This window comes from Pseudophryne corroboree, chromosome 8 (genome assembly GCF_028390025.1).
Source record: "Pseudophryne corroboree isolate aPseCor3 chromosome 8, aPseCor3.hap2, whole genome shotgun sequence".
NCBI classification, from domain to species: domain Eukaryota; kingdom Metazoa; phylum Chordata; class Amphibia; order Anura; family Myobatrachidae; genus Pseudophryne; species Pseudophryne corroboree.
The window spans coordinates 29,669,597-29,693,128 of record NC_086451.1 but is presented as its reverse complement, the minus strand read 5'-3'; the positions used below and the strand labels follow the sequence as shown (position 1 = coordinate 29,693,128).

At 46.9% G+C, this 23,532-nt stretch overlaps 1 protein-coding gene across 3 annotated transcripts in view; it reads left to right on the top strand.

Moving 5' to 3' along the window:
- The first annotated feature begins 17,562 nt into the window (after positions 1–17,562).
- The window catches only part of RNF208 (ring finger protein 208), a 29,426-nt gene continuing 23,456 nt past the window's right edge, over positions 17,563–23,532 (top strand). The window contains exon 1 of one of the 3 annotated variants that reach the window (XM_063936161.1): positions 17,563–17,693. The gene's annotated coding sequence lies outside the window, so the exon portion shown is untranslated. Of the gene's footprint in view, positions 17,728–17,830; positions 18,171–23,532 lie in introns of those variants that run through there. The other 2 variants (XM_063936163.1, XM_063936162.1) reach the window with 2 other exon arrangements.

Sequence of the window (23,532 nt, the reverse complement as noted above, 5' to 3'; positions counted from 1 at the left end):
CTGCCTCACAACACTGATTTAATGGTCTCCATTCTGACTTGGGATATTGGGGGTCATTCCGAGTTGATCGCTAGCTGCTTTCATTCGCTGTGAAGCGATCAGGCAAAAGAATGGCGCTTCTGCGCATGCGGCGCAATGCGCACGCGCGTCTTACTATTACAACGAACGTTGTAGTTTCGCACAAGGTCTAGCGAAGCTATTCAGTCGCACTGGTGGTCGCAGAGTGATTGACAGGAAGAGGGCGTTTCTGGGTGTCAACTGACCGTTTTCAGGGAGTGTTAAAAAAAACGCAGGCGTGCCAGGAAAAAACGCAGGCGTGCCAGGAAAAAACGCAGGCATGCCTGGCCGAACGCAGGGCGTGTTTGTGACGTCAAAACAGGAAATGAACAGTCTGAAGTGATCTGAAGCTACTCTGAAACTGCACAAACTTATTTCGGTCGCACTTCTGCTAAGCTAAAATACACTCCCAGTGGGAGGCGGCATAGCGTTTGCATGGCTGCTAAAAACTGCTAGCGAGCGAACAACTCGGAATGACCCCCATTATCTCTATGGCGTACGATGCATGTTCGCCTTGAGTTTGCATGTATGTACTCTCACAGTACTACAGCATGCTGGTAGGTTGGCGGTAATGTACGGTAGATAGTTAGACTGTAAGGGAATGGTGTAAATGATTACAATATCCCGGCTGCTTAGACATAATGAAAGGTTAATAAGAATAAGATGGAGGGAGTTTCCCCTGTCACAGTGTGTGAGAGACTTTCCACTTCACACTGAGGTTTGTTTGTTATATGCACATACGAGTAATGTGGTGAGTGACCTCACGGAAGGAGAGACAGCGGTGTGACATACGGTTACTTGACGCATTTCTTACATTTTCCTATGAGATAAAAGTCGTTTCTTTCTTTAGTCTTGCAATGACTTTGTCAGAGTTGACTCTCGCATGGATTCTCAGCTTGGTATAGAAATACAGGGTGACAGTGCCGTAACTAGACATTTTAGCGCTGTGTGCAAGAAACGGCATCGGTGCCCCCCCTTAACGCAAACCGGCGGCAGTGCGCGCCGTAGACACGCGCCAAAAATATAGGGGCGTGGCTTCAAGGGAAAGGTGTGGCCACAAAATAATACCAATTCATATAATGGTGCACAGTAGTCTTCATTATTAAAATTACGCTGCACAGTAGCGCCACTACACCAGGTAGAGCCCCTTTTACACCTTACGGCAGACAGCGTTCCCTTTTACGGCAAACAGCGTCCTCTTTTTACACATTATGGCAGACAGCATCCCCTTTTTTACACATTACGGCAGACAGAGACCCCTTTTTTTACACATTACGGCAGACAGCGTCCCCTTTTTACACATTACAGCAGACAGCGTCCTCTTTTTACACATTACGGCAGACAGCGTCCCTTTTTTTACACATTACGGCAGACAGAGTCCCTTTTTTTACACATTACGGCAGACAGCGTGCCCTTTTTACACATTACGGAAGACAGGGTGCCCTTCTTACATATTACGGCAGACAGCGTCCTCTTTTTACACATTATGGTAGACAGCGTGCCCTTTTTACACATTACGGCAGACAGCGTACCCCTTTTTTACACATTACAGCAGACAGTGTCCCCTTTTTTACACATTACGGCAGACAGTGTCCCCTTTTTTGCACATTACGGCAGACAGCGTCCCCTTTTTTACACATTACGGCAGACAGTCCCATTTTTTACACATTACGGCAGACAGCGTCCCTCTTTTTTACACATTACGGCAGACAGCGTCCCCCTTTTTTACACATTACGGCAGACAGCGTCCCCTTTTTTACACATTACGGCAGACAGCGTCCCCCTTTTTTACACATTACGGTAGACAGCGTCCCCTTTTTTACACATTTCGGCAAACAGCGTCTCCTTTTTTACACATTACGGCAGACAGCGTCTCCTTTTTTACACATTACGGCAGAGAGCATCCCCTTTTTTACACATTATGGCAGAGAGCATCCACCTTTTACACGTTACGGCAGACAGCGTCCCCCTTTTTTACACATTACGGCAGACAGAGTCCCCTTTTTACACATTACGGCAGACAGCGTCCCCTTTTTTACACATTACGGCAGACAGCGTCCCCTTTTTACACATTACGGCAGACAGCGTCTCCTTTTTTACACATTATGGGAGGGAGCGTCCCATTTTTTACACATTACGGCAGAGAGCATCCACCTTTTACACATTACGGCAGACAGCGTCCCCTTTTACACATTATGGCAGGCAGAGTTCCCCTTTAACACAGTACAGCAGGCGGATTGCCCCTTACAAACCCCCCCCCCCCCTCCTACCCTTAGGGTGTAGTGTAGTGAAGTGTACTGTGGTGTAGTGTAGTGTAGTGTAGTCACTTACGTGCTGTTGCGGATGGGTGGGCGGCGGCGGCTTCACCGGGACACGGGCGGGCTGGTGGCGGCTTCAGCAGCAGGAGTCTTGTGGGCGGCAGCGGCTTTCGAATTGCAGGGGAGGGGGGCCGGGCTGCCGCTGGGCCATTGAGAAGCCTGCCTGTCACACAGACCCCACAGCAGCTTGAAAACTTCCTCTGAACTTGAAGCCGCCCGCCCGTGTCCAGCTGAAGCTGGCGGCTTCAGCTGGACACAGGCGGGCAGGCAGTGGCGGTTTCAAGTTCAGAGGAAGTTGCGGAACACAGGTGGGCGGGTGGCGGCGGCTTCAGCGGGACATGGTTGTGTCCAGGCGGGCGGCGGCTTCAGAGGGACATGGGCGGGTGGCGCCGCCATCAGAGGGACATGGGAGGGCGGCGCCGCCATCAGCGGGACACAGGCGGCGCCACCTTCAGCAGTCTGGGCTCGGAGCTAGCAGGTGTGATGCCCGATGGTGCGCCCTCAGTGCATTTGCGCTGTGGGCAAGGCACCATCGGCACACACCTAGTTACGGCTCTGCAGGGTGATTCAATAGTCGCAGTACACCCTTTTGTTTCAAAAACTGTGCTGGAAATGGGAAAACTGAATACTCCAGTAAGGTATGGGTGAGGTGAGCTATCTTTAAGGGTATGTACCAAATATGGGCGCCATCTTGAAATTGGCCATCTTGAATCTGAGTTAGTTTTTTCAAATGGAAAGGGGGCCGTGTAACATGTCAAACAACATCAGAATTTGCTGAAAATTTTATTGCTGCAAACAGATTTGAAATAGCAGTTATGGTTCAAAAGTTACAACACTAACTTAGATTCAAGATGGCTGATTTCAAGATGACGCCCATGTTCGGTACATACCCTAAAAGATAGCCCACCTTACCCATACCTTACTGGAGTATTCAGTTTTCCCATTTCCTGCACAGTTTTTGAAACAAAAGGGTGTACTGCGACATTTGAATCACCCTGTACAATTCAGAGCTGTAAGTAGGTGTGTGCCGATGGTGCCTTGCCCACAGCGCAACTGCACTGAAGGTGCACCATCAGGCAGCACACCCCCACGTATGAGCATTTTAGTTACGCTGTCCGCCAGCGTCTGTGTCCTGCTGCCGCCTCTGTGACGGATGGGGAGCGGTGGCGCAGGTGCCATTTGGTATTACACAGCACAGCTCCCTCGTGTGGTAACTCATCCTGTGAGACCAGCCGCCGTTGCAAAGGAGAGGGAGTGCTACTGAAGCCGCCTGCTGCCGTATACGAGCCGCCGCAGCCTCAGCTAATTTCTCCTGTGAGACACGCCGCCGCTGCAAAGAAGAAGGAAGAGGAGAGGGAGCGCTACTGAAGCCGCCTGCAGTCCCTGCTGCCGTTTGACCCGCCTCTGCTGATGACGCCTGTTAGACCCACTGCCGCATCAGCAATGGAGTAGGGGTGGGAGTGCCTGTAGAACAGTGTCTGCGCCTGTCAGGTTGCCGGATCGCCCCCACAGGTGACAACACACGCACACTTACACACACTCTCCCTGCCTAATGTGACACACACACACACTTTCCACGACTAATGTGACACACACACACACACACACACACACACACACACACACACACACACACTCTCCCTGCCTAATGTGACACACAGACACACACACACACACACACACTCTCCACGCCTAATGTAACACACACTCCCCGCAGAATGTGACATACAAACACACTCTCTCTGCCTAATGTGAAAAAGGGGGCTCTGTTGCTGTAATATATAGCAAAGGGGACTGCATAATGTGTAAAAAAGGGGGACTCTACTGTCTTAATGTGTAAAAGGGGGACTCTACCTGCCTAATGTGTAAAAGGGGACTCTGCCTGCCGTACTGTGTAAGAGGGGGACTCTGCCTGCCGTACTGTGTAAAAAGGGGACTCTGTGCCGTACTGTGTAAAATGGGGGACTCTACGTGCCGTGCTATGTAAAAGGAGGACTCTACCCGCCTAATGTGTAAAAGGGTAGCTATGTGGCCACACCCCTTCCCCATGAAGCCACAGCTGTATATTTTTGGCACGTGACTACGACGCGCATTGGCCCTGTTTTATATTTGGGGGGGGGGGGGGGGGGGCGCCGATGCTGTTTCTTGCACACAGCGCTAAAATGTCTACTTACGGCACTGGTACAATTCATTTAAATTCATGAACTATTTACGAAGCTCAAGACTAATCGCCTTTCCATTTGCTCTATTCTTGTGGCACATTCTGTTTCACACAGCTAGCTGTGTCACATTTTGTCATTTGTGTTACGCACCTACCTGTGTTGTCCTTTTCTTCATGGCAGCCATTTTGTGGGCTTGAGAGACAATTCCTGAACCGGCTGCCTAAATCTTCACCACGGGAAACACAAAATCGCTGAGGGGCCTATTTATCAATATTCGCAAGTGAAATGCGATTGTAACGTGAAAATACTGATCACATTCGCATTGTGATATTTGCAAATATTGTAAGAATGTACTGAAATCTGCATTCAGGGACAGAGCTTGTGAGACAGCTCTGTCCCTGTGAAACCCCTCCCCGCACATTGGGCGGGATCTACTAAACGGAGAATGCTGTAAACTCCCGTTGACCTCATTTTCCTAATGTACTAACCCCGGCCGGCAGGTCATCACCGCTCAGGGGTTCGCCAGCTTTTGCTGGCGATACCCCATAGAAGCCTATGGGCTTCTCTCCGCAGTGCTTCCCGCACCAAGATCTGCGTCTAACTTCTCACATGCTGGGGGCCGGCCAGCACAGGGCAAGGCCACCCAGCATGTGTGTGGTGCCACCCCACGATGCGTTCGCAATTTAATTGTGGATGCATCAATTTAAGGTCGACCTCGGATCGTCTGCGCGTGATGTCACACAGCCGCCCTGAAAATACTTTCGGGACGCCACCCGTTTTACCCACTATGCTTCGTCGACGCCCCCCTGACGGTCGCCGCTGGCAATCAACTTCCAGGATACAGCCGCAAGGAGAAGGGTCTGCACACGCGCACTGTGACCTGTGTGCGTGCGCAGACCCCCTGAAAGTGCGTTCAGGTCTGAATAGACCCCATTGGCCACCAGCTACCCCTCCGCTGTGCTCCCTCTCCTCCCTAATGAGTCCGCCCAGGATCACCCCTGCTGCCCAGCTGCCCCTGATGTTCCCCTGCTGCCCCTGATTACCTCTGCTGCCCCTGATGTCCCCTTGCTGCTGCTTCTCCCATCTATAATAGAAAATATGCACACTGCATCCAGGGATGGCGATTGGTGAGCTCCTTCTGTGTGACCTGGTCAGCTGATCTGTGCAGTCAGCTGAGGTGCGGTGATAGTCCTACCCGGCATCCCAGCTGACCGCACAGACCAGCTGACCGGGTCAAAGAGGAGGAGATCACCGATCCCTGGGTTCAAGTAAGTTTTATTTTCTCTATATTATATTTTTTTTTTATATTTCTTTTCTCTGTGGTCAGCCAGCCTATGGTCTATTGAATGCATCAAAGCTGATTTTTTGGTCAAACCTCTGAAATCGCAGTTTTCAGTGGTTTTGAGCGCTTTTTGCATATGCCTCATGGTAGAGGCCTATGGGCTACTTTTTGTGTCTTGCACTGAGAGGGATCCGGTTGGAACCCTCCCAGTGTCCCCTGCTGTGTATGTGTCATGAAACGCATGTGCTGAAGGACTGGAAGTCCCCACACCACAAATGATAACTCTTATCGGGAGAGCTGTCTTTTGCTTAAATATTCATGCATATGGCGTTTATAAATGCTAATATGCATACAATGAGTGGTGGGATGCACATAGGCTGATACAAAAGCCTACTCTGGGCTCTGCTCAGTATGCAGGAAGGGGAAATGGAAGGAATCTGAAGATGGCGTTTTTATCGCAAGGCTCCCTCCGTATTATTTTACAATTTGGCTTAAGTAAATATGAACATATCGGCTGAGTTAGGCTGTGGGAGGTCCAGACACATGAGGCTGCGGGGGGAAGGGGGGGGGGGAAGGGGGGAGGACTGAGTTAAATTGTTGGGGGGGGGGTGGCTAAATTCGGTTGCGGGAGGTCTGAATTAGGCTGCGGGAGGTCCGAACACATCGGGTTCTGGGGAGGAGTTAGGCTGCAGGAGGGTTGAGTTCAATTGTGGGAGGGCTGAGTTAGGCTGTGGGAGGGCCGAGTTAGGATATGGGAGGGCTCAGTTAGGCTGCAGAGGTCCCGACACATCAGGCCACAGGGGGGAGTTAGACTGCAGGAGGTCTGGGTTAGGCTGCGGGATGTCCGGACATAACAGGCTGTGTGTGTGCGTGTGTGTGTGTGGGGAGTTAGGATGTGGGAGGGATGAGTTAGAGTTAGGCTGCGGGAGTGCTGAGTTAAGCTATGGGAGGGGTAGAGTTACGCTTCAAGGTAGAGTTAGGCTGCGGGAGCGAGTCAGGCTGTGGGCAGGTTTAGATTTAGGCCTGGGGGGAGGGGAGTTAGCCGTCAGGATGCTGCTGTCACTGTATCACAACGGATGATCTGGAACAGTGCTGGAGTACCTGCAGCTGGGGGGCTGCACGTAGAATACCCCTGATGTATACATTTCAACGTGTTCTCCTGATCTATCATGACAACAGGGAGCGTGCCAGCAATAACAGGGCCTGGACATGCATGAATACGTGCAAACTAGCATCTTGGGGGCATGGTTAGCCTCTGGTGTCCTTTCAATGCTGCATTCACCATGGCAGAGTGCACGGAACCTGCTGACCGCTGAGAATGGGACTAATCACCAATTGCCCGATCTGTACAGGACAATGAGGAAAGCGGACCAGAATTGTAATAGCTGCTTTGCTCAAATTTCCTGGCAGCAGGGTTGGCAAAGTAGTTAGAATTTTTGCCTCACAGCTCTGGGGTCATGACCTCAAGTCCCTGTCACGGATGTTTTGTGTGGCGTTTATATGTCCCCCCATGTTCGCGTACTCTAGTTTCCCCCCAAACTCCAAAGGAAAAAAAATACAAGTAAGCTAATTGGCAGCTAGCAAATAAATGATAGAATAGGAATATAGATTGTAAGCTCCACTGGGGACAGGGACTGAATGAGATTGAACAGCGCTGCAGAATATGCGTGCGCTATATAAATAGCTGTCAACAAATACATTTGTGAAGGTGAGGGACAATGTTTTTCTTACACATGGCTACAGTAGAAGGCACCTCTAAGATATGGAAGTATCTGTGTTATATTAGGAAGAGATGTGTGAGGCGGATATTACAGCACGTGTCACTTCCCTGTCCCTTTATCAGCCATCGGTGACAGGAATAACGGTCTGTACATGTATTGTTCATCTCTGTCATATGCAAAGCGACCCGAGGTGAGAACAAAGTCACATTCAGGTGTAATAGAATAGACTGTGTGTACATTGTGTCTCAGTGATGTCATAGTGATGTCACGGGATTCTGGAGAATGCGTTCTCCTGAGTAAAAGGGTCCTCCACTGTGGCCAGACGTCTCACATTCACTGCTGGGTATCTATCTATCTATCTATCTATCTATCTATCTATCTATCTATCTATCTATCTATCTATCTACACAAAAATACATGATGAACGATCTGCAAGCCCTGCTACATAAGTCCGAAATCCTTATGTCCTGAGAATCCTCAAAGAGAGTATAACAACACATATAAGAAGGTCTTCAATCATTATGCTGTTAACCCGTTGTGTCGCTAAAACTGACCTTTATTATAAACAATGCGTTCCCATAAAGGTTTCTTTCAGAGTTTTTCACAACTTCTTCTATTCACGATATTGTGACATTAATTCTACAAACAGCAGCCCATTAAAACCTGGCTTACCTTTATGACAAGCCCTATATGCATTCAAAGGTATCTTTTATGTCCTTTCCTTCACGGGGATCTTCTGTGTTTTCAAGTACAGCCTTCCATACGGTTTTCTAATAATCAACTCCGAATTCTTTTGTTTAAAAACACAGTATTTTATTTTCACAAAAAGTGTGAAACTTAAGAAGATAAAATTCCAAATACAATTAAAGGTACCCTACTATAGACAGGCAAAGCCACTTCCACTTACACCCCTTAGATGGAATGGGGGATTGGTATAAGTGGGTATCCAAATAGGTGGTAGGGTCAAGCCTGGGATCCTCATATAACAGCACCAACGCGTTTCGGATGTAAATCCTTCCTCAGGGTGTCACACCCTGCGGAAGGATTTACATCAGAAACGCGTTGGTGCTGTTATATGAGGATCCCAGGCTTGACCCTACCACCTATTTGGATACCCACTTCATTGACTGCAATATCTGAATCGATAGTGGCTTATACCAATCCCCTATTCCATCTAAGGGGTGTAAGTGGAAGTGGCTTTGTCTGTCTATATTAGGGTACCTTTAATTGTATTTGGAATTTTATCTTTTTAAGTTTCACACTTTTTGTGAAAATAAAATACTATAACAGAAAAAAGGATAATTGCGCAATACTCCAATCAGTCCAATGTACTTAAGAACGTCCAGTATTTGTATGATCTTGATCAGAGTCTTTGTATCCACCGCTGCTTCCTCCAAAGAAAGCTGTACCAAGGCTTAATAGAGACCATTATGAGTATGAGATGAAAACCTTTTTCTTGCAGAACAAGCTGATTTTAGTCCGTGGTAGGCAGATATAATGAGCGATTGATTGCAGCTGCTTGGTGATATGGCCGCGGCCCAGTGAGATGAATAAAGATTTATAAATGTTAAAGTTTTTACAAATATTTTTCTGCAAACTATTTAAATGATTGTATATATATATATATATATATATATATACATTAATGTTATGGCATATATGTTTGGTCAATAATGATTATGAGCGATAATGTGGAAGTCGGCAATTTAATATGCAAATGAATATGACGGGTATAAAAAGTGAGGTCCGACTTTGGGTAGCCACACCCCCTGATGAAGTCCTCGTGACGAAACGCGTTGGCGTGGTAATTGGACACTGGATGTAATTACATCGCTGCTGACTTGATCCTGTGAGGTCCCGAGAGGGATCGGTTGATGAGCTGTGACCGGCGGCCGCTCCACTGGTGCTATCCGGAGGCGCCGTGTGTGTGATAACATCGTGCTGCTTATCTCTTTCTGAGATGTATGTATATGTATACTTCTTTTTATTAAATGCTCACAACTTTTACTGATATCTGCGCTCCTCATTTGTTCTTTTACAAATAAAATACTATGTTTAAAAAAAAAAGAATACAGAGTTGATTATTAGAAAACCGTATGGAAGGCTGTACTTGAAAACTCAGAAGATCCCCGTGAAGGAAAGGACATAAAAGATACCATTGAATGCACATAGGGCTTGTCATAAAGGTAAGCCATGTTTTAATGGGCTGCTGTTTGTAGAATTAATGTCACAATATCGTGAATAGAAGAAGTTGTGAAAAACTGTGAAAGAAACCTTTATGGGAACGCATTGTTTATAATAAAGGTCAGTTTTAGCGACACAACGGGTTAACAGCATAAAGATTGAAGACTTTCTCATATGTGGTGTTACACTCTGTTTCTTTGAGGATTCTCAGGACATAAGGATTTCGGACTTAAGTAGCAGCGCTTGGAGATCGTTCATCATGTATTTCTCTAATGTCCTAGTGGATGCTGGGGACTCCGTAAGGACCATGGGGAATAGACGGGCTCCGCAGGAGACATGGGCACTTTAAGAAAGAATTTAGATTCTGGTGTGCTCTGGCTCCTCCCTCTATGTCCCTCCTCCAGACCTCAGTTTGAATATGTGCCCGGACGAGCTGGGTGCTGTTCAGTGAGCTCTCCTGAGCTTGCTGTAAGAAAGTATTTTGATAGGTTTTTTTATTTTCAGGGAGCACTGCTGGCAACAGACTCCCTGCATCGTGGGACTGAGGGGAGACAAGCAGCCCTACTCTCTGCAGATAGGTCCTGCTTCTTAGGCTACTGGACACCATTAGCTCCAGAGGGATCGTACACAGGATCTCACCCTCGTCGTCCGATCCCAGAGCCGCGCCGCCGTTCCCCTCGCAGAGTCGGAAGACAGAAGCCGGGTGAGCATAAGAAGCAAGAAGACTTTGAAATCGGCGGCAGAAGACTCCAGTCTTCACTGAGGTAGCGCACAGCACTGCAGCTGTGCGCCATTGCTCCCACACACACCCACATACTCTGGTCACTGTAAGGGTGCAGGGCGCCATTTTTTCTCCACAGCTCCGCTGAGAGGAAGCTCCCCAGGCTCTCCCCTGCAGATACACGGTAGAAGAGGGTAAAAAGAGAGGGGGGGCACATAATTAGGCGCAAAAATCAATATAACAGCGGCTACTGGGTTAACATTAAGTTACTGTGTTATTCCTGGGTTATATAGCGCTGGGGTGTGTGCTGGCATACTCTCTCTCTGTCTCTCCAAAGGGCCTTGTGGGGGAACTGTCTTCACAAAGAGCATTCCCTGTGTGTGTGGTGTGTCGGTACGCTTGTGTTGACATGTTTGACGAGGAAGGCTATGTGGAAACAGAGCGGGAGCAAATGAATGTGGTGTCTCCGCCGACGGCGCCGACACCTGATTGGATGGATATGTGGAAGGTTTTAAATGATAATGTTAATTCCTTGCATAAAAGGTTGGATAAAGCTGAAGCCTTAGGACAGTCAGGGTCTCAGCCCGTGCCTGATCCTATGTCGCAGAGGCCGTCAGGGTCTCAGAAGCGCCCACTATCCCAAATTGTTGACACAGATACCGACTTGGATTCTGACTCCAGTGTCGATTACGATGATGCAAAGTTACAGCCTAAATTGGCCAAATCCATCCGTTATATGATTATAGCAATTAAGGATGTGTTGCACATCACAGAGGAAACCCCAGTCCCTGACAAGAGGGTTCATATGTATGGGGAAAAAAGGCAGGTGGTGACCTTTCCCCCTTCACACGAGCTAAATGAGTTATGTGAAAAGGCTTGGGAATCTCCAGATAAAAAACTGCAGATTTCCAAACGGATGCTTATGGCGTATCCTTTCCCGCCAATGGACAGGTTACGCTGGGAATCCTCCCCTAGGGTGGACAAAGCTTTAACACGCTTATCCAAGAGGGTAGCCCTGCCGTCACAGGATACTGCCACCCTAAAAGATGCTGCGGATAGAAAGGAAGAGGGTACCCTGAAGTCCATTTATACACATTCAGGTACCTTACTGAGGCCAGCGATCGCGTCGGCCTGGGTGTGTAGTGCTGTAGCAGCATGGACGGACACCCTGTCTGAGGAACTTGATACCTTAGACAAGGATACTATATTAATGACCCTGGGGCATATAAAAGACGCTGTCCTATATATGAGAGATGCTCAAAGAGACATTAGTCTACTGGGCTCTAGAATAAATGCTATGTCGATTTCTGCCAGAAGGGTCCTGTGGACTCGGCAATGGACAGGTGATGCCGACTCAAAAGGCACATGGAGGTTTTACCTTACAAGGGTGAGGAATTGTTTGGGGAGGGTCTCTCGGACCTGGTCTCCACAGCTACTGCTGGAAAGTCAAATTTTTTGCCATATGTTTCCTCACAACCTAAGAAAGTACCATATTACCAAATGCAGTCATTTCGATCACAAAAAGGCAAGAAAGTCCGAGGTGCGTCCTTTCTTGCCAGAGGCAGGGGCAGAGGAAGGAAGCTGCACAACGCAGCTAGTTCCCAGGAACAGAAGTCCTCCCCAGCTTCCACTAAATCCACCGCATGACGCTGGGGCTCCACAGGCGGAGCTAGGCCCGGTGGGAGCGCGTCTCCGAAATTTCAGCCACAAGTGGGTTCACTCCCAGTTGGATCCCTGGGCAATAGAGATTGTGTCTCAGGGATACAAGCTGGAATTCAAAGAGATGCCCCCTCACCGATACTTCAAATCGGCCCTGCCAGCTTCCCCCTTAGAGAGGGAATAGTGTTAACTGCAATTCACAAATTGTATCTTCAACAGGTGGTGGTCAAGGTTCCCCTCCTTCAACAAGGAAAGAGTTATTATTCGACCATGTTTGTGGTACCGAAACCGGACGGTTCGGTCAGACCCATATTGAATTTAAAATCCCTGACAATATACCTGAAAAGGTTCAAGTTCAAGATGGAATCGCTCAGAGCGGTCAACGCAAGCCTGGAAGGGGGGGATTTTATGGTGTCTCTGGACATAAAGGATGCATACCTTCATGTTCCCATTTATCCACCTCATCAGGCGTACCTCAGATTTATGGTACAGGATTGTCATTACCAATTTCAGACGTTGCCGTTTGGTCTCTCCACGGAACCGAGAATATTTACCAAGGTAATGGCGGAAATGATGGTACTCCTGCGGAAGCAAGGGGTCACAATTATCCCATACTTGGACGATCTCCTCATAAAAGCGAGGTGGAGAGAGCAGTTGCTGATCAGCGTAGCACGCTCTCTGGAAGTGTTGCGATAACACGGCTGGATTCTAAATATTCCAAAGTCGCAGTTGATTCCTACGACTCATCTGCCTTTCCTGGGCATGATTCTGGACACAGACCAGAAGAGGGTTTATCTCCCAATGGAGAAGGCTCAGGAACTCATGACACTGGTCAGAAACCTATTAAAACCAAAACAGGTGTCGGTGCATCACTGCACGCGAGTCCTGGGAAAGATGGTGGCATCATACGAGGCCATTCCCTTCGGCAGGTTCCATGCGAGGACCTTTCAATGGGATCTACTGGACAAATGGTCCGGATCACATCTTCAGATGCATCGGTTAATCACCCTATCCCCCAGGGCCAGGGTGTCTCTCCTGTGGTGGCTGCAGAGTGCTCACCTTCTGGAGGGCCGCAGATTCGGCATTCAGGACTGGGTCCTGGTGACCACGGATGCAAGCCTCCGAGGGGGGGGGGCAGTCACACAGGGAAGAAATTTCCAAGGTCTGTGGTCAAGTCAGGAGACTTGCCTTCACATCAGCATCCTGGAACTAAGGGCCATATACAACGCCCTACGTCAAGCGGAGTCCCTGCTTCGCGACCAACCGGTTCTGATTCAGTCAGACAACATCACCGCAGTGGCTCATGTAAACCGCCAAGGCGGCACAAGGAGCAGGGTGGCGATGGTAGAAGCTACCAGAATTCTTCGCTGTGCGGAGAATCACGTAAGCGCAGTGTCAGCAGTGTTCATTCCGGGAGTGGACAACTGGGAAGCAGACTTCCTCAGCAGGCACGACCTCCACCCGGGAGAGTGGGGACTTCATCAAGAAGTCTTCACGCAGATTGCAAGTCGGTGGGAACTGCCACAGGTGGACATGATGGCATCCCGCCTCAACAAAAAGCTACAGAGGTATTGCGCCAGGTCAAGCGATAGCTGTGGATGCACTGGTGACGCCGTGGGTGTTCCAGTCGGTCTATGTATTTCCTCCTCTTCCTCTCATACCCAAGGTGCTGAGAATCATAAGAAAAAGAGGAGTGAGAACAATACTCATTGTTCCGGATTGGCCAAGAAGGACTTGGTATCCAGATCTGCAAGAAATGCTCACAGAGGACCCGTGGCCTCTGCCTCTAAGATAGGACTTGTTGCAACAGGGGCCCTGTCTGTTCCAAGACTTACCGCGGCTGCGTTTGACGGCATGGCGGTTGAACGCCGGATCCTAGCAGAAAAAGGCATTCCGGATGAGGTCATTCCCACGCTGATAAATGCTAGGAAGGACGTGACGGCTCAACATTATCACCGTATATGGCGAAAATATGTTGCTTGGTGTGAGGCCAGGAATGCCCCTATGGAGGAATTCCAGCTGGGCCGTTTCCTTCACTTCCTACAGTCGGGAGTGACTTTGGGCCTAAAATTGGGTTCCATTAAGTTCCAGATTTTGGCCCTATCCATTTTCTTTCAAAAAGAACTGGCTTCTCTGCCTGAAGTTCAGACGTTTGTAAAGGGAGTGCTGCATATTCAGACCCCTTTTGTGCCTCCAGTGGCACCGTGGGATCTTAACGTGGTGTTGAGTTTCCTGAAATCACACTGGTTTGAACCACTCAAAACGGTGGAACTGAAATATCTCACGTGGAAGGTGGTCATGCTACTAGCCTTGGCTTCGGCTAGGCGTGTGTCAGAATTGGCGGCTTTGTCACATAAAAGCCCTTATCTGGTTTTCCATGCGGATAGAGCAGAATTGCGGACCCGCCCACAATTTCTGCCGAAAGTGGTTTCATCCTATCATATAAAGCAACCTATTGTGGTGCCTCTGGCTACTACTGACTTGGAGGATTCCGAGTTACTTGATGTGGTCAGGGCTTTGAAGGTTTATGTAGCCAGAATGGCTAGCGTCAGGAAAACAGAATCTTTGTTTATCCTGTATGCTTCCAACAAGCTTGGGGCGCCTGCTTCAAAGCAAACTATTGCTCGCTGGATCTGTAACACGATTCAGCAGGCTCATTCTGCGGCTGGATTGCCGCTGCCTAAATCGGTTAAGGCCCATTCCACAAGGAAGGTGGGCTCTTCTTGGGTGGCTGCCCAAGGGGTCTCGGCATTACAGCTTTGCCGAGCGGCTACTTGGTCAGGTTCAAACACTTTTGCAAAGTTCTACAAGTTTGATACCCTGGCTGAGGAGGACCTTGTGTTTGCTCAATCGGTGCTGCAGAGTCATCCGCACTCTCCCGCCCGTTTGGGAGCTTTGGTATAATCCCCATGGTCCTTACGGAGTCCCCAGCATCCACTAGGACGTTAGAGAAAATAAGATTTTACTTACCGGTAAATCTATTTCTCGTAGTCCGTAGTGGATGCTGGGTGCCCGTCCCAAGTGCGGACTTCTTCTGCAATGCTTGTATATAGTTATTGCTTAAATAAGGGTTATGTTATAGTTGCATCAGGGTTGATCTGATGCTCTGTTGTTGTTCATACTGTTAACTGGGTAAAGTTATCACAAGTTATACGGTGTGATTGGTGTGGCTGGTATGAGTCTTGCCCTGGATTTCCAAAATCCTTTCCTTGTACTGTCAGCTCTTCCGGGCACAGTTTCTCTAACTGAGGTCTGGAGGAGGGACATAGAGGGAGGAGCCAGTGCACACCAGTAGTCCTAATTCTTTCTTAAAGTGCCCTGTCTCCTGCGGAGCCCGTCTATTCCCCATGGTCCTTACAGAGTCCCCAGCATCCACTACGGACTACGAGAAATAGATTTACCGGTAAGTAAAATCTTGTTTTTTGTGTATCTAAGAGAGAAGTGGTGTTCTATTGGACGAGTGCCAAGCTGCAGCTAGGGCGCAAGTCATTGTTTCATTTTTCTTGTTGAATCTATCTATCTATCTATCTATCTATCTATCTATCTATCTATCTATCTATCTATCTATCTATCTATCTATCTATCATCTATCTACCATACTTATCTATCTATCTATCTATCTATCTATCTATCTATCTATCTATCTATCTACTATACTTATTTTTTATCTATCTATCTCTTTATCTTTCAATGTTATATGTATCACTATCTACCTCATCTATTTACTTAATATCTGTTTGTCTACCTACATACCTAATATCTATCTATCTATCTATCTATCTATCTATCTATCTATCTATCTATCTATCTATCTATCTACTGTATCTCTATCTATCTATCTATCTATCTATCTACTACACTTATTTATTATCTATCTATCTCTTTATCTTTCAATGTTATATGTATCACTATCTACCTCATCTATTTACTTAATGTCTGTTTGTCTACCTACGTACCTAATATCTATCTATCTATCTATCTATCTATCTATCTATCTATCTATCTACCTACTGTATCTCTATCTATCTATATCATATCTATCTATCTATCTATCTATCTATCTATCTATCTATCTATCTATCTATCTATCTATCTGTCTTACAGTGTTATATGTATCTACCTCGTCTATTTACTTAATGTCTGTTTGTCTACTTACCTAATATCATCTGTCTATCTATCTATCTATCTATCTATCTATCTATCTATCTATCTATCTATCTATCTATCTATCTATCTTTATTATCTATCTATCTCTTTATCTTTCAATGTTAAATGTATCACTATCTACCTCATCTATTTACTTAATGTCTGTTTGTCTACCTACCTACCTAATATCTATCTATCTATCTATCTATCTATCTATCTATCTATCTATCTATCTATCTATCTATCTGTATCTATTGTCTAGATATCTCATATCTTCTAACCATCTATCTCATATCTTTTATATATATATCTCACATCTATATGTGTCTTTATCTGTCTAGCTATTGTCTATTTCATCTATTAACAATCTATATCATATCTATCAATCTATCTTATATCTATTATCAATATTTAGTTATCTATCGATGCTAAATATATCTACCTCATCTATCTATCTATCTATCTATCTATCTATCTATCTATCTATCTATCTATCTATCTATCTATCTATCTATCTGTATCTATTGTCTAGATATCTCATATCTTCTAACCATCTATCTCATATCTTTTATATATATATCTCACATCTATATGTGTCTTTATCTGTCTAGCTATTGTCTATTTCATCTATTAACAATCTATATCATATCTATCAATCTATCTTATATCTATTATCAATATTTAGTTATCTATCGATGCTAAATATATCTACCTCATCTATCTATCTATCTATCTATCTATCTATCTATCTATCTATCTATCTATCTATCTATCTATCTATCTATCTATCTATCTATCTATCTATCTATCTATCAAGCTGTCTATCTAAATCACGAAAACCTAGTATCCTCGATGCCTCAGGAATCCCAATTTCACAATCTGGAAATAATGTCACTTCCTCCAGCTATTGTCCTGTGTTTGTTTTCACTCCTCCTGTACACGTGTGTTGTATATGGCTGTATACAGTGTACATGTGTGTTGTATATGCCTGCATGTGTTCACAAGTGTGTTGTCATCCCAGCAGTAGAGTGGGGGATGTATTAGGGTGTATTGTCTGCACCCCCTCCCCCCCTTCCTCTGACATATATAAGCAGGGGATGAATGGAAGGGGGTGTAAGGTAATGGGGGGATATAATATGCAGTGTCTGCCCCCCAGTCATCACCCAGCAGCTGGAGGCAGGATGGGGGGTGTACTGGGCTGACATATAGGTAGGGGATGAATGGAAGGGGGTGTGAGAGGGGAGGGGGCTGTACACTGACAGCTCGCCCTGTAGGGGGCGGGCTCTCAGCTGCTGCAGCCCACTGGGCTTGTGCTAGCTGATTGAGAGAAACAGGAGCAGCCAGCCCTTACCACTGCAGAGCCCACTGCAGACAGCCAGGCAGAGGGAGGACCGGGGGGAAGAAAGCTCATTGCTCTGCAAGGAGGAGGAAGTGCTGCAGCTGGTATGCTTTATGCTTCATCTGCTGGGAGTGCAGGGTGAGGGCTCTGCAGGCTGGGGCTGTGGGGTGTGTGTGGGGGCTCTGCAGGTTGGTGATGGGAAGGGGAGGTGTGTGGGGGGGCACTGACTCCTCATTGCTCCTGTGTTGCATCAGGGATGAGGTCTTCATTGTTGCCTTGCTTGGGATCCAGGACCCTCCATCCATCAGCCCAGATCATTCTGCTGCCTAATGCTAGAGGAGCATCTGACCACCCACCCTGCCCTCCCTGGGAGCAATCAGCCCTGCTAATATCCCTGGGCACAGTCCAAGCAGGCATCTTCCCTGCCCAGCTACACAGAGGAAACGTTTTCCCTGGAAACTTCCCAATTTCAGGCGGATTATTCCTGGATGCATGGGCTCCTGGTGCATTCTCTGTTGTGCCCACCCAGCATCTGCCAAGCATCCTGTGCCAAGCGGAGGTGACTGCCATGGCTTGCAAATGTAAATAGGGGGCACCCTGGGGGGGTTGGTGGAGGAGGGGGACAGTCTGCATCTAATCTGCCTTTCAGATAACCTTTGTAGGATCTGGTCTCCTAAAATCCTGACAAGCCTGCAGACAGCCTCTAGGGGTTCAGTGCCCACTGAGCAGGGGGTTCTGCACTGTGCCCTGCTGCCAATGGTGCCCGGGCAGGTATGCCACCCCATACAGGAGGTGTGTGCCACATTGCATTCTGCTTCTGCAAGATGAGCAGATGGCAGATACTGGTGCAAATTGCCAATAAGCTGAGATCTACAAATGTTTCTTATTCATTCTTTGACGCTTTGTGCTGTATAATATTGATATGTGTGCGATCTGTAAGAGCCTATTGTTTGCTGGTTCCTATTGAATCGCCTTGATGGGCATTGGAAATATGGCTTACCCCTGGCATTTTGTGAATTGTGCACCCAATCAGCTCCTCGGTGCTCAAAATGGACAGGGCCGAGGCATCAGCAATTGTTCTGTCAGCCGAATCTGCAGGCGTGATGTGTGTGGCTTTTATTTGCTGTGTTTTTCGGTTGTTTAAGGGTTAACGTTTTATATTTGTGCGGAATTCTAGCAATATAGTGTATATACCTTCCTGTCATCACCAGCTATGTGCGCCAGGCTGTATTTGTTGTGCTGTGGGTAGGCGGTGTAGGCACAGTTTGTTGGGTGGCAGTGTTGCCTAGATGTGAAAATATTAATTACTGACAGTTCTATACAAATTTCCTGACGGGCTACAATTTGTACATTTACGGATGTCGTCAAATGCGGTTGTGGTGTGTGGAGAGGGTGGAGGGGGGGTTACCTTTGTTTATAGTAGCTACAATGAGGATATTATAGAGAATTGGAGAAGTTAAATAGGTCATTCTGAAGCAAACAGGAAGGTACCAGGCTCAGGAAATGCTATTACTTCATTAAGGTGGTTCTGTGGCAAAGTGATAACACCATATGACACAATACAGGCGATACTAGGGGGGCTTATTCACTAACCTGTTGCGGTAGCCGTAATCTGAAATGACGAACCAGGGCTCGCACGTGGCTTGGCGTAAGCCCAGGCCATACCGTCCACCCCGTCCTTCCTTTTAGGTCCCAAATAAGGTAACACAGTTCTCGGAACTTGTCCCTAGTCCCTGTATATTTACTAGCATCCAAGCTTTTAATTATGGGAAAATCTTGTGAGTTACAGATTTGATTCGGGAGGAAAAGGGGGCTGTATGCAAAAAAATCAGGCCCGAACTTTAATGCGATTGGTCGTTGTGCGTTATTTGTTCCAAAATAAGCCTCAGACTATTTAAAAAGGGGGTTTTCCCGAAACTGTTACTCATATTCTTCCTGTAATGGTGTGTTGTCACTGATTAGCTATTCCCCTATTGTCAGGACTGGGCAGTCAGCAGGCTAGAAACTCAGCGATATAGAATTTATCTCCCATTAAACGAAAAATCGGCTTCCCCCACACTCTGTCTCTCTTCCTTTCCTACTGGAAACCATTGTTTCCCCATCACTCTATTGTCTCTAGATGTATAGCGCAGGCTGTCATGGGTAGCAGCTAAGCTTGCAGAGACAGGCACGAATAAAGAGAAAGTACTAATCCCTGGAGAGTGATAAAGTAAGTGAGATAAAGTTCCAGCCAATCAGCTCCTGTCATGTTACAGACGGTGTTTGAAAAATGGCAGGAGCTGATTGGTTGATCGTTTATCTCTCTCCGCTTTTACAGGCTGTGTTTGAAAAATGACAGGAGCTGATTGGTTGATCGTTTATCTCTCTACACCTTAGCACTCTCCAAGGTTTGGTACATCGATTTTATCTAGGTTGGCCTGAAGTAGGTGGCCTATGGTTATCCATCTGCTTTTGAACTACAAATCCCAGGATAACCTGCCAGGCACAGGGCATGCAAGCCAAAACCCAGCAGGCTGACACGTTATGCTGGTTCTTGTAGTTCGGTAACAAGCAGAGAGAGAGAGAAAAGCCGCCTATGCATGCCTTTCTACAAAAATAGGGACAGTTTGAAAGAAAAGAGGGACAAAGAGCTGAGATGTAAAAGAAGAGCGGTTGGTCGGTATCCATGGATCATAGAGAGAGGACGATGACAGGCTGAGAGGTGTTACCTGATTGGACGCAGAACACTCCGCTCGCACACTGCAGGCAGCTGACTTGTTGATCACACAATCTCTCACACGTGTGTAGTGACGGTTACTGGGGACAGTAGGCGACAATGTTAGAATACGTTTTGTTTACATATAGTGGTCGAGATGCATCATCGCTTGGAGAGTGATAAAATAGAGAGAGATAAACATGGATATTCAATTTGGCCTGAAGCTGGTGGGTGATAAGTCTCGCCGCCAGGGGCTATTTAATTGGCCCCGATAAGCCGGCGCGTGCTGCGACTTATCGGGGGTTTTGCTTCACCTGCCTCCAGCAGGCGAAGCAAAATGCCCGATAACAGCCCCGTTTTCATCCGAAAATGGGGCTATTTCACCCGAAAACACACAGGTTTCACTGAACCTGTGTGTTTACGGGTGTAAAAGGACTTGTTACCGGCCAAGCTAATTAAATAGCCCGGCCGCAGCACCCGAAGGAACATCGTGGGTTTTGACTTCCGATGTCTCTTCGGGCCGAATTGAATATCCCAAAAAGTATCAGACAATCAGCTCCTAATTGTCATTTTTCAAACACAGTCTGTAACATGGCAGTTAAGAGCTGATTGGCTGGTACTTTATCTCTCTCCAAGCAATGATGCATCTAGCCCAGTATATCCTAGATCACAGATTCTCAAACTCAGTCCTCAGAATCCCGCACAGTTCATGTTTTCCAACTCACAAGTGCAATTTTAAAAAGTGACAGTTGGTCATACACAGAGCACCTGCTGGGTGACCTGGAAAACATGACCTGTGTGGGGTCCTGAGGACCGAGTTTGAGAACCACTGTCCTAGATCATTCAGAGGGTAATGCTGCCTCTACACCCTGGTTTGCAGGGAATGTTTAATTATAGCAGAATTGCTCCTGGATTTAGGGGGAGATGTATCAAGACCTCTAAGGAGGACAACTGTAGACGTTGCCCATAACACCAATAAGATTCTAGCTACTGTATATGCATTCTATAAAATAATAGCTAAAAGCTGATTGGTTGCAGAATAGCTCCTGTGTGGCAGTAGCGTTCGCTGTTCACATCAATATATGCGCATAAGCAATTTGAAGACTATGGGCCTCAGTCTGGGTCGGAAGCAACAGCGAAGCCGGATGCAGTGGAGCAATGTTTTTTGTGCATGCATCCGATTTGCACCGGGAATGCGTCCTGATGTTGTTCGTACAGAGTCGCGGTGCAGATTTGGGCACACGGTAGCAGAAATGTGAGGGACGTTTCTGGAGGTAACGGGGGTTGGCTAAGAACACGCTGGGAGCTGTCGCGTCTTATTGGAGTGTCGCCACGTGCATGGACCAGGGAGGGGCTTTGTAGCTGCATTAGCACAAAGCCGCAGATGCGACTGTGGCAAAGACGCAAGGACGACTGCGTCCTACTCAGAATCCGGCCCTGTGAACGCAGTACTTTTCTAGCTTATTATTATAACTTTTCTGCAGCCTTCTGGTGGACACATAATAGTACATTCTAACCAACCCTCTTGTGAGCTGGAGAGTATAGCTCTTGTGTGTCTTCCCTTTCCCATTTATTTGGCAGCAGGTTGCAACAAGCATTTTTCTGATTACTTTTTTTGCAACGTTTCTGTGCAATGGTTACAATTTAGCGCTGCAGAGAAGCTGATCTGCTCCAATACCTTTTGATAATAAGGCGCAATACTACGGAACAGCACTGCTGGAACATTCACATGTGATCAGCAAATTTCCCTTGACTACTTTTTGACCGCCTAGCGTAGAAGCCAGGCTTCTACGCTGCTTGAACTGCTATTTATAAACGGCGCTGAAAGCTGGCGCTCTCCCCCACTAGCGCTAGAATCAGGCGGGGATGTGTTAGTGCAGAAGAGAGGGTTTCCATTTCGTTGCAGAGATGCAGGGATAGTGTGGACTATGGGACTGATTCAGTAAGGATAGCAAATTCTGGCACCTTCCCCCCATTCAACAAGCAGAAACTGCGATCGCATCGCAACTTCTGCTTGTTAGCAGAACTAGAGGAAGCCTACTGCCGGCGCAGTTTAGCTGTGCCTGCAGGAGACCCACCGCCATCTTCCCGTTCACGCCTCCAATCACGCGGCACCGTACCCCTTCATCCAGCTCCGCCCCCGCAACGCTTCGTCTCCTCAATGGAAACGGAATCTAGCCCCACCCTTCCCCCTCACGACTGCCTCTGCCCGATTGACAGCCAGAGGCGATTGCATTCTCTGCTGCTTCCGCAGAAAATGCGGGTTCGTGCGCAGGACGGGCGCTACGTATGCGCCCGCATCTTTTTCTCAAAAATTCTGGTTGGATCACAATATAACAGAAACATAATATGAAAAAAACAAAACTTGGACAGATTAAAAAATTGCTCCGGTCATTAAATTCTGTAGTTATTACCGTAAGTTATTTAACATGAAAAAAAAAAAATCAGAGTATTTGATTTACGTCACATGGTCTTCACGGAGTGCTGCGGGATGTTCGGGAGCCATTGCCTCTGATATATACGGCGATTTGTAACTCACCCAAATACACGCCGAATCCCGTTGACCAAATCGCTGCTGGATAAGTTCCAACCTGAGCGTTGTTTACATGTAATTGCGTGCAAAATAAATTCCACGTAGAAGGAAATTGTAGAAGTCAGTTGTTGGACAGGATGGCATCTATTTCGTCTTGTTGCACCATGTTTACACAAGTGCCCGGCAGGTTTTCACAATATCCTCTTACTCTTCCTTCTCGCATTTACCAATATGTATATTTCATATTTACACAGGTTTTACAGCTGGCTTGGTATCTATGAATATAATGTTTTTTCGGATGTAGTATAGAAGCTCTGTAGTGTCTTGGGTGACAGGCAATAGACAAACACCATATGGTCAATATACAAGGCTACTATTCCCAATCGTAGTCCAAGTGGATAGAAAACCAATCAAATGTTGGGAAAACATGTTAAAAAAACCCATATGTCGACCATTTGTGTGTCAACCATTGTTATTTGACCCTTTAAACCTGTTGATATCAAGCACTGCCAACCATTTACCTGTCAACCTTCGTACCTGTCGACCATATGGTATCGACCTACTGACTGTCGACCTATATCTATCTATAATCTGGATACTGATTTTTCTATAGGTCAGATATAATAGTACATGCATCACAGCAGAATTTCCCATACTACAACAGTCCAGTCCAGGTTTTAAGGATAGCCATGCTTGAGTCCAGATAATTACATCA